A 12619-nucleotide genomic window follows, 5' to 3' on the forward strand; every position below is an offset into this window, starting at 1 on the left:
CACCACCCCCACCCCCCAGCAGTGCAGGGGCACCCACCACCAGGCCCCCACACATGTCTCCCACCACCCTCACCCCCCAGCAGTGCAGGGGCAGCCTCCACCAGGCCCCCACCCATGTCTCCCACCACCCCCACCCCCCAGCACTGTGGGGCACCTGCCAGCAGGCCCCCATCCATGTCCAACTCATGTTCCCCACCACCCCCACCCCCCAGCACTGTGGGGCACCTGCCAGCAGGCCCCCACCCATGTCCAACGCATGTTCCCCACCACCCCCACCCCCCAGCAGTGCAGGGGCAGCCACCACCAGGCCCCCACCCATGTCTCCCAGCACCCCCACCCCCCAGCCAACAGGGGCAGCCTCCACCAGGCCCCCACCCATGTCTCCCAGCACCCCCACCCCCCAGTCACCAGGGCAGCCTCCACCAGGCCCCCACCCATGTCTCCCACCACCCCCACCCCCCAGCACTGTGGGGCACCTGCCAGCAGGCCCCCACCCATGTCCAACTCATGTTCCCCACCACCCACAACCCCCAGCACTGTGGGGCACCTGCCAGCAGGCCCCACCCATGTCCAACGCATGTTCCCCACCAGCCCCACCCCCCAGCAGTGCAGGGGCAGCCACCACCAGGCCCCCACCCATGTCTCCCAGCACCCCCACCCCCCAGCCACCAGGGGCAGCCTCCACCAGGCCCCCACCCATGTCTCCCAGCACCCCCACCCCCCAGCCACCAGGGGTAGCCTCCACCAGGCCCCCACCCATGTCTCCCAGCACCCCCACCCCCCCAGTCACCAGGGGCAGCCTCCACCAGGCCCCCACCCATGTCTCCCACCACAACCACCCCCCCAGCACTGTGGGGCACCTGCCAGCAGGCCCCCACCCATGTCCAACGCATGTTCCCCACCACCCCCACCCCCCAGCAGTGCAGGGGCAGCCACCACCAAGCCCCCACCCATGTCTCCCAGCACCCCCACCTCCCAGCCACCAGGGGCAGCCTCCACCAGGCCCCCACCCATGTCTCCCAGCACCCCCACCCCCCAGTCACCAGGGGCAGCCTCCACCAGGCCCCCACCCATGTCTCCCACCACCCCCACCCCCCAGCAGTGCAGGGGCACCCACCACCAGGCCCCCACCCATGTCTCCCAGCACCCCCACCCCCAGCCACCAGGGGCAGCCTCCACCAGGCCCCCACCCATGTCTCCCACCACCCCAACCCCCCCAGTCACCAGGGGCAGCCTCCACCAGGCCCCCACCCATGTCTCCCACCACCCCCACCCCCCCAGTCACCAGGGGCAGCCTCCACCAGGCCCCCACCCATGTCTCACACCACCTCCACCCCCCAGCCACCAGGGGCACCCACCACCAGGCCCCCACCCATGTCTCCCAGCACCCCCACCCCCCCAGTCACCAGGGGCAGCCTCCACCAGGCCCCCACCCATGTCTCCCACCACCCCCACCCCCCCAGTCACCAGGGGCAGCCTCCACCAGGCCCCCACCCATGTCTCCCACCACCCCCACCCCCCAGCAGTGCAGGGGCAGCCTCCACCAGGCCCCCACCCATGTCTCACACCACCCCCAACCCCCAGCCACCAGGGGCAGCCTCCACCAGGCCCCCACCCATGTCTCCCACCACCCCCACACCCCCAGTCACCAGGGGCAGCCTCCACCAGGCCCCCACCCATGTCTCCCACCACCCCCACCCCCCAGCAGTGCAGGGGCAGCCTCCACCAGGCCCCCACCCATGTCTCCCACCACCCCCACCCCCCAGCACTGTGGGGCACCTGCCAGCAGGCCCCCACCCATGTCCAACTCATGTTCCCCACCACCCCCGCCCCCCAGCACTGTGGGGCACCTGCCAGCAGGCCCCCACCCATGTCCAACGCATGTTCCCAACCACCCCCACCCCCCAGCAGTGCAGGGGCAGCCACCACCAGGACCCCACCCATGTCTCCCAGCACCCCCACCCCCACAGTCACCAGGGGCAGCCTCCACCAGGCCCCCACCCATGTCTCTCACCACCCCCACCCCCCCAGTCACCAGGGGCAGCCTCCACCAGGCCCCCACCATGTCTCCCACCACCCCCACAGTCACCAGGGGCAGCCTCCACCAGGCCCCCACCCATGTCTCCCACCACCCCCACCCCCCCAGCCACCAGGGGCAGCCTCCACCAGGCCCCCACCCATGTCTCCCACCATACCCACCCCCCCACCCCCCCAGTCACCAGGGGCAGCCTCCACCAGGCCCCCACCCATGTCTCCCACCACCCCCACCCCCCAGAAGTGCAGGGGCACCCACCACCAGGCCCTCACCCATGTCTCCCAGCACCCCCACCCCCAGCCACCAGGGGCAGCCTCCACCAGGCCCCCACCCATGTCTCCCAGCACCCCCACCCCCCAGCCACCAGGGGCAGCCTCCACCAGGCCCCACCCATGTCCCCCACCACCCCCACCCCCCAGCAGTGCAGGGGCACCCACCACCAGGCCCCCACCCATGTCTCCCACCACCCCCACCCCCCCAGTCACCAGGGGCAGCCTCCACCAGGCCCCCACCCATGTCTCCCAGCACCCCCACCCCCCAGCACTGTGGGGCACCTGCCAGCAGGCCCCCACCCATGTCCAACTCATGTTCCCCACCACCCCCACCCCCCAGCACTGTGGGGCACATGCCAGCAGGCCCCCAAGCATGTCCAACTCATGTTCCCCACCACCCCCACCCACCAGCACTGTGGGGCACCTGCCAGCAGGCCCCCACCCATGTCCAACTCATGTTCCCCACCACCCCCAGCACTGTGGGGCACCTGCCAGCAGGCCCCCACCCATGTCCAACTCATGTTCCCCACCACCCCACCCGCCAGCACTGTGGGGCACCTGCCAGCAGGCCCCCACCCATGTCCAACTCATGTTCCCCACCACCCCCACCCCCCAGCACTGTGGGGCACCTGCCAGCAGGCCCCACCCATGTCTCCCACCACCCCCACCCCCCAGCCAGCAGGGGCAGCCTCCACCAGGCCCCCACCCATGTCTCCCACCACCCCCACCCCTCACTCCCCAGGGGCAGCCTCCACCAGGCCCCCACCCATGTCTCCCAGCACCCCCACCCCCCAGCCACCAGGGGCAGCCTCCACCAGGCCCCCACCCATGTCTCACACCACCCCCACCCCCCAGCCACCAGGGGCAGCCTCCACCCATGTCTCCCAGCACCCCCACCCCCCAGCACTGTGGGGCACCTGCCAGCAGGCCCCCACCCATGTGCAACTCATGTTCCCCAGCCAACATGTCATCACAATCTAGATCCCTGGTCCCTATGGTCAGCCTCCAAATGCAAAACACCCACCCGAGTATTGCATCCACCCACTCATAATTTGCAATTACATCACAGAACACCAATTGCAAATTCCGAAACAAACACATTTCCCTCACATACACCCAATGGGTGTCAGTGAATCTCAAAACACATATCATGAAATGCATGAAACCAATGAGATACCACACATTGAAGTTCACCAAAAAAAATATGTATTAAAGGAAACATAAATAGAATAAAAAATGAACAGAAACGTGAATGTACAAAAATGAAAAGAAGCATGTCCGTTAAAAAAAGCAAAACCAAAAATAAAATTCCAAAGTAATGTTGTCCAAAGTCAATGTCCACAAAACAAAATTCAATGGGAAATAAAAAAAGAAAGCCATTGCTCCATGGTTAAAAAGTGAAAAAAAAATACAATCCAACTGTGAACTATGTACATGGGAACAAGCCAGGGTCCATTATCCCAACAAAATAAAGGAAACCTATCTAACTACACTAACTAATAAAATAAACTATATACAAAAATGTGGCCAATGTCCGAAAGGTCCAAATAAAATAAAAACAAAAATGAAACCTAACACTACCTACATAACTATGTACAAGGGCAGCGGGCTAGTTTCACGGCTCACTTGTGGATGTCCCGGGCCAGGGCATCATCGAACTCCTCCTCAATGTCCCGGAGGCGGTCCTCCTCCATGGCCCCGAGGGTCCGCAGGGCCATCGACGTCTCCACCTCCAAACCCCTGCGGATTGCCTCGAGGCACTCGGCCCGCCTCAGGGCCCTCCGCATGGAGTTCTCGGCCCTGACCATTGTGAGCCGTGCCTCGTCCGCCCGCTGCCGCTCTGCATCTATGGCGTGGCCCAACCGCTGCCACACGGAAGACACTCTCTGTCCTGGGTCCTCCTGCCCTCCGGCCGATGCCTGCCCCTCCGATGTTGAAGGCCCCGAGCCTTCATGGCTCCCACCACGTTGCTGCTGCTGCTGTGCCTCTGCCCGTGCACTGCCTCCTGCTGCCTGCACATCCTCCGCCGGCTGGGGTGCAGTCGTTGATGTGGCCATCCCTGCTGGACGTCCGACTCCCGACTGTGGCAGGGATGCCTCCTCCACCAGCCTGGCCGCACCGTCAGAGGCAGCTCCACAGGGCACCCAGGTGACTGATGGGTGGGAAGATGGCACAGAGGACGACTGGCGCGTAGGGGGTCCAGTTGAGGAGGGGGTCGGAGCAAGCCCCATCAGACGGAGGAATCCGGCCTGGGTGACCTGTCCCAGCAGGCTGACGTGGTCAACGAGCCATTCGAGATGACTTGCAGTCTCTTCATGAAAAGACTGCAGGTCACCTCGCATGGCCCGTTGACGCAACGCCACCCCAGCCAGGACAGGCTCAACCCGGACCTGGATAGCCACGTCCGCAGGCAGAGGAAGGCCAGTTGACGTGAGCTCATCCCCTGCCTGAAAACGGGTCTGGACGTAGGCATCCCTGCTGGTGCAAGATGATGCAGGGACAGGATCAGGGACAGGATTGCACACAGGCACCTCCGCGGCGGCCTGTGCTGCCTCCTGTCCCTGGTCCTGCACTGCACCACTAGCACCAGTGGGATCCCCACCTCCAGACCCCGTCTCTGGTGCTTGCACGGCCTCCTCCTCCACCAAACCCCCCACCAACCTGGATGACTCCGTGCCATCTTCCCCTGTTGGGCCCTGTGGGGTCCCAGCTGCCCCTTCTGCTGCCGAGGAGTCCAACTCCAACCTCCGCCTCTTGGACCTCCCCCCGGCAGCTGCGGCCTGGGACGCGGCACCGGACTCCTCACTCCCCGACGAGATCACAACATGGGAGGGGAGCCGGGCCTTGCATCTCGGGCTGGCGGTGGGATCCCCGCCGCTGTGCTCCACAGCACCTTCTCCGCCCTCTTCATCAGTTGACGCTGCAGACAGGGAGAAACAAAACACAGGCATCAGGGCACTGTACAATGGACACATACACACATGACAGTTGTACATGAGTGGCATTGGCAAACCTCAGACATGTCATCACAATCCCCAACACACATGTCATTACAACTCGCACACATGAGCCATACCACAGCCATATCGCAACTGCCACCAACATCCATACACATACAACAGCATGAGCAGCCAAAGGTGAGCCAGACATCACATGCAACACAGGAAGTGCACCACACATGTACACACACCACCACACTTGCATGCATGTGTACACCTCTGCCAAGTGTCGCAGTGTTCAGACGGGCATCCATGTCACATCTGCCAATCAGGCTTCCACATACCGCTGTCACATGCATCCATGTTGCATCACTGTTGCACCCTTGTCAAATACACACACATGCACATGTACACAGTGCTGATACATGCAGCCAAAAACATACATGCGTGACATCACGGACATGTCTACTTACATACACATTCATCCAAACATGTGTGCCCACACAACTGCATTTGGCATGCAAGCCTACACACACAAGCACCATCCATGTCTCACACATTACAGCCCTCGCATGTGTCAGCCCCACGGCCCTGTACACCCCCACCCATACTCGACCCCATTCAAACAGATCTGCAACCTGCACACTACTGAATAATCACCACACGCACTGCTCACAATCAGGATGCATGTACACTCACCGCTCGACTCCAGACGGGTCTGCTTCTCAAGGACCTGGACGTGGAGCGCTGGGGATATGCGTTCCAGGACCCTCATCTGTTCTTCCGACAAGTGGCCCCGGCGCCCCTTGGCATCCGCTGCCTTCAAGAGGCGCCGGGCCTTGTTCAGGGTCCTGGACCTGAAGTCCTCCCAGCGCTTCTTGACATGTTGTAAGTCGCGGACTGCCACCCCCTCCGCGTTGATGGCAGTCACAATGTCAGTCCAGATCCGAGTCTGTCCTTCCTTGTCGGCGCGGGAACTTCCGAAGAGGGCATCATACTGCCCCAGGACTTGCTCCACCAGGACACCAACTTCGGTGGCACTGAAGCTGGTGCCCCTCTGCCTCTCTGGCCGGGGGCTGTCAGTGGTCCCAGATGGTGTTTGCCCCGACATGACAACCCCAGAGGCAGGAGTGGGTGGGCAACTGGGTCCTGGGGCTGGGCTGTGGAGCGATGGAATCCCAGTCGGGAGTCTTCGGTTCCAGCAGGGGTGGTCACAGCAACAGCACCCCTGGCTGATGTGCAGGCAGCAAATGGCAGGGCACGTGGGCAGCAGGCAGTCAGGCAGCAGCAGATGGCAGGTGGGAGCGTGCTCGCGGCTCTGGGGGGCAGAAGTTCGGCCTTCTGGGCAGGAGCGTGGTCTTCCGTGTGCTTACGCGTGGCCAGCTTGATACGGAGTGATTTGGCACGTGAAAAATCTGCACGTCAGCGTGTAATTCGAGGAAAGGCCCTTAGCGCGTATGCACGGCAGCACGCATATGCGATTTCATTGGACCAAAGGCCCTTAGCGCGTGAACGCGTCTGTGACGTGACGCGCGCAGGTGTTTCCCTCATTGCATGTGATGACAGAACACACGTGGATTTCCACCAATCGCGTGTGAAAGTTCCCGGCACCCCGGAACACACGTACCCAGGCTAATCGCCTGTGGAACTTCCCACGCACCCCGAAACACACGTACCCAGGCCAGTTGAGTGTACGCTCACTCCCCTCCGATCACACGCGATGAAACTCGGACCGTATCCGAATACGGGAAACCCGCGCACGGCAAAAGACGTGCACAGGCGTCAACGTGTCCGCTCACACGAAGGCAGGCGGAGCCGTCCCCGCGCACCTGCATAAAAGTGCGCGCAAACAACAAACGCGTATATACAGCTACTATGAATGCCCCATTTGTCGCTGCACTGATCGTGGGACACCGCAGGAGGAGAATAGCCAGGGCACGCATTTTCGCACCACGGACAAGCCTTTTTGGGATGCCTGACGACCAGGTCTATGGCAGGTATAGGTTTCCACCCCATATCATCCTAGACCTGGTCAGGGAGTGGGAAGATGACCTCACATCCCCCACCCTTTGCTCCCAAGCATTGAGCCCCTTGGAGAAGCTGCTCAATGTCCTGCATTTTTTGGCCACTGGGTCATTTCAGCGGACCACTGCCATAGTGGGGGGGGGGTCTCACAGGCCACGCAGTCACGCTGCCTACACCAGGTACTGGCAATCATGACAGCGCGCCCCTCAGTCCGCAGGCACATATACATGCCCAGAACACCCGCAGAAAGGCAGGCCGTTGTCCTGGATTTTTTCAGGGTGGCACACTTCCCCAAAGTGCTCGGTGCCATAGATTGCACCCATGTGGCCCTACGTCCACCTAGGGCCATTGAGCACATCTACCGAAACCGCAAGCACTGGCATTCCATCAATGTACAGGTGGTATGTGATGCAAAGGGAATCATCACCTCTGTCTATGCAAACTACCCTGGCTCCACCCATGACAGTTTCATATACAGAATGTCCGCCCTGAGCCGGGCCCTGGAAGCTGGGCAGCATGTCGACACATGGCTCCTAGGTCAGTACAAATGCCCTTGCACATGCATGCAAGTCACACACAGACAAATATCCAAACCCTAATAATCTCAACTATTATCACCTCCCCAGGGGACAGTGCCTACCCTCTGAGCAACCACATGATGACGCCAATCCGGAACCCCACCACACCACCCCAGGTAAGATACAACGTCGCCCATATTGCAACCAGGGGCATAGTGGAGCGCACATTCGGAGTGCTCAAGTCACGTTTCCGCTCCCTTGACCGCTCTGTTGGGCAACTACTCTATGCACCACCAGTAGTGTGCAGGATCATTGTGGCAGCATGTGTCCTGCACAATGTTGCAACACGGCAGGGCGTCCCGGTGGACATGGTGGTGCCCCCACATCCCCAACCACAGGCACAGGCGCTGCCCATGGGAGGGGACAGGGCACGTGGCGAGGAAGCCCGGACCCAGCTTGTGGCCACATTTTTCACCTAAACTCCCACCCCTGCGGAGTGCACACAGGCCTGGCACATACCAGGTGACAATCGATGATGACAAAGAGACAGTCAACTGTCACAACCCTACCACCCTGAGATAGTTGCCATGGAAGTGCCACATCGTCTGCATCCCTAGCTACTTAAACACAAGCTATCCTGTGTGACCAAAAGGCACACATATGACATATGACATGATATGGGCCATACACAAGTATTCCAAGGCGCAATGAGGCAGGGAGGGGGAACAAGGGAACACAGAGAACGGTACTACTAGGCCAGGTGTCATTGAGATCGTGCAAGTGCAGAGCTAGGGTGAATGTGAAAAGTGCAAGGGGAAGGGTGGGGGGGGGAGTCCAGTACAGGGGAAGTAGCCCAAAAAAATAATACATAGGTCGCCTGGTGGCAACTACAAAGGTAAGTGCAGACAAGTGCTGGGAAGGGAGGGCTGTAGGGATAGAGAGACAGTACTGCAGTGCAGGGGTTGCCAGGGAGGCAGTGCAAGTGGAGAGTGGCTGGGCCAGGGACTGAGGTCGGTGAGAGTGGCCCAGTTGCAGCTCCTGTGCAGTTCCAGTGGAGAATTCTGCAAGGGAGAGGCAGACAGTAAGCAGAAGCAAAGAGGAAGGTCTTGAGGTGCTTCCAGAACTGGAGATGTTTCCCCTCAAGTTCAAGTCAGGCCGGAAGTCTGTTCCAGGGGGAGGGCCCTGCTGCGGAGAGAAATCTACCCCCAGCTAGTTGCTCTGAGAAGCGGATGACCCGGACATGCAAGGTGTGCATCTCACACACCTGCAAAACAGGCCATGGCCATCACTGTCATGTCACTCAAACCCTCCCAAACATCAACATGACATGGCAAGAAATACCCATACATCAATGCAGTAACGATAAGGTACACATTGCCATGTCCTAAATGTACAGTGGCATCGGACACTGCTGCCTGACCCGGAATCAGATGAAATGACAGATCAACAAAATCTCCCACCCAAAATAAGTCATTTCCAAATGCATTACAACAGTCGTAGACGTAACATCACAATTAATGCCTGTCTACATGCACATTATGCATTGCAAAATCAACACTGCAGCTCATGTGTGCAGTGTCCTACTCCTGCATCACACTGCTCAGCGCACAGCACACTGAACAGCCATTGTGTGTGATGCACACCCTGAGCATCACATCTAAGTGACAGACCACGTCAAACATCAAATTAGGCATGTACTGGATCCATGATCGGTCACAGAACATGTGCTGCCGGGACACAGTGGGCACCAGAAGGCAAACAGTGTACACGTGGATATGCAAGGGTGGGAGTACATGTAGTGCATCAGAGTGCAAGTGTGTGGTTCTGCAAGGACATGCACTCCACATATGCATGTGCACTCAAGTGACCATCAGTGTTCCCTACACATCACATGTGAACATCCACCATGTGTACACCCCAGCATGTCAAACCACAACTATCCCCTCGCACCTGAAAGGAAAACACAACACATGAACAGGCATTGATCAGCAGAACACAACATGTACATAGGATACCACCATTACTATGTCAGAGTTCCCATCACACTGCAGGGCAAGGCAACTATCAACAACAACCCCCCCTCCCTCACAAATGACCATGACCCACTGAACAACTGCACTTGGGTCATGGAGCCTCCAAACCTCAATTCCACCTGGCCACAGGATCACCTTTACCCTTCGTCACCATCTCCCACCTTGTGTGTAAAAAGATGCCTGAACCCTCATAATCCACACTCATGTCCAAAATCACAAAATCCAAGGCATAAAAACGAACCCGAACACCCTCCAGTAGATGACTTGACGTAGCAGTACCTCACAAAGGCCAAGTACTACCACAATGATGCAACAACCAAGGTAGCACAGCAAAACAATGTCACGAAAGGATGTGAGACATGTGTGGTACATGACATAGGATGATGCACCATGAATGGATGTGTACTGTCATAGGTCCCCTGTACAGGCGCGGGAGTGTCACGAAACAACCACCCCCACCATGTCCCGGGTGCCTGCAAGGTCAAACTCACACAGGCCCCTGAGACCCTGGTGGGGAATGAGGTTCAGGGATATGCAGTCGGGACAGGTGTTGACACACTGGATGACTGGAATGAGTGGCAGGAGAGGGGAGGAGGAATGACACATGAAACTAGGGAATGCACGAAAATGTACAACCTGCATGAACACATACACAATCCAAACAAACTTGGACATCATTGTCATGGCCTTCTGTAGTCCAGGCTCAGGAGTGGTACGAACCAACCACCCCCTCTAGGGTTTTGGCGCCTGCAAGTTCGGGCTTACACAGGCATCCGCAACCCCAGTGGGGAAAGAGGGTCAGGGAACGTTGCTTGGATAGGCACGGGAAGCAGGAACACCGGGTAGAGGGTACAGGTTTCAAAATTGCATAGGATCACGGGTGATTAGGGAGAAAAAAACATACCAAATTGAACCACACGGACATCCATGCATCAGTACACTCCCCAGCAAGCCTATGCAGAGCAGTCCGTAAGAAAAACAACAAGACACTTAGCTCTGGTTTTGAGTGCTGGCCTCCTGCCTGCGCACTCTCAGGTCCGGTTACAGGAGCACTGCAATGCTGCAAAGAGAGCTACAGTCAACAACCTGTACGTGCCAATTACACAAAAACACAACACCAAACATGCCCCATAGCAACAAACTACTCTACAAGCAGACAATCTGTGGTTGATGCTTAGTACCCATATATAACATCACCCCTGTGACGGGTCATACACAGTCAATGCAGTAAGGCAGCCGCTGGTGGGTGCGTGGCAAATGGAACACCAATGTGTCACAATTCACACAACATGCAATGTTCCCTGGGTAAGCAGACAGACCCATATAGCAAGCCATGACTACAGAGCAAGTTGCGTACCACCATGACCGAAACAAAGTTGGCAGTGCATTTATCATGAAGTACGTGGAAAAGACATGCCCTGCACCCGAGTATGTCCCTTGCTGTATGTCCCTGTGAGCTGCCCCTTTCCATGTCTCGGAAGGCTACATGGTTGATACAAGTGCCTCAATGGACCTTGGTGTACCGGAGGGTATGTGCCACTGCCCCTGCATGTGTCCCAGACAACCCTACTATCAACAGCCATCAGTCCACAAACACATCTGAGCTATATTGGGCCTCATTACGACCCAGGCGGTAAGTTACCGCCTGGGCCGTGACTTTACCACCATGGCGTAAACTACGTTTACGCCATGGTGGTTGGCGGACTTACCGCCCCATTCCGACCTTGGCGGGGCAGTAAGTCCCCAATCCCCATTTACCCTTCCCCATTCCCATTTTTGCCCCATAGGGCATAATGGGAGTGGGGAAGGCGTTAATTACGCCACCGTAAATTACGGTGGCGTAATTAACTCCATGGTCCCTTAGCGCCATGGATTTTAACACCTGCTAAAAGCAGGTGTTAAAACCTCCATGGCGCTAAGGGACCTCGTAATCAGGCGGTAAGGGTCGGCGCTGTTTACGCTGCCGTAAACCCCTTACCGCCTGGGTCGTAATGAGGCCCATTGTGTGCTTCAACACCAATATTCGTCTAAGCTCACCCTCAGTGCTGTGACTAAGCCTGCATGTGCAACTCGCCTGGTGCAAGCTTTGCTGTGTCGTGGCCCCCCTGTGATGCTCACCTTGCCTGGAGTTCCTTGGAACATGTCAGCAGTTCTAGGATGTGGGTCTGCAATCACTGTGCCTCTGCTTGTGCACACATGTGCATGTGGGCACCAACAAACGGTCCAGAATTCCGTCGTCCAATGGGCCATGTCTGCTGGCAAAGGTGCTCTGGAGGCTCATTCCCCTGCAGAAAGGGCATGAAACACATGATTAATGCTTCAAAGTCATCTGTGTGTCTCACATCAGGCATCTCATTACTTGACCATGTCAGAGAGTCACATCACAAATCACACCATCAGTCCATCTTTCACCTCCAAAGTGTGGAACACTATCTACAGCATGAATTGCAACAAGCACATGTACAGGAAAGATATGAAACATACTACACAATGCATAGCAATCAATGTCCACATTAATCATGACACACCCCATCTAGCAAAAGCTGAACAGTGGACAATAACACCTAATTCATCCCCACTAGGGGTGTCAACACAAGTCACACAGCACCAGACATGCCACAGATATGACAGTCCAAAGCCCTTGTGTAAAATGCTGTAACACCGAACCATCCTTGCGAGCCCATGGATAAGGGAGGCAGGAGTGGCATATGTGAGTCAAGGACCCCAAGCAGCAAACCCATACACAAGACAACCATGAAGGGCCCAGCTGGAACAGACAGTGGATGCCTTCAAAAGC

The 12619-nt window shown here is 58.1% G+C and overlaps 1 protein-coding gene across 7 annotated transcripts in view; it reads left to right on the plus strand.

Moving 5' to 3' along the window:
• USP54 (ubiquitin specific peptidase 54) overlaps positions 1 to 12619 on the plus strand; it is a 2840272-nt gene that overhangs the window by 1743674 nt on the left and 1083979 nt on the right. The gene's annotated exons all lie outside the window — the stretch shown is intronic.

The sequence above is a fragment of the Ambystoma mexicanum genome, chromosome 8, assembly GCF_040938575.1.
Source record: "Ambystoma mexicanum isolate Mex_15411 chromosome 8, UKY_AmexF1_1, whole genome shotgun sequence".
NCBI lineage: Eukaryota > Metazoa > Chordata > Amphibia > Caudata > Ambystomatidae > Ambystoma > Ambystoma mexicanum.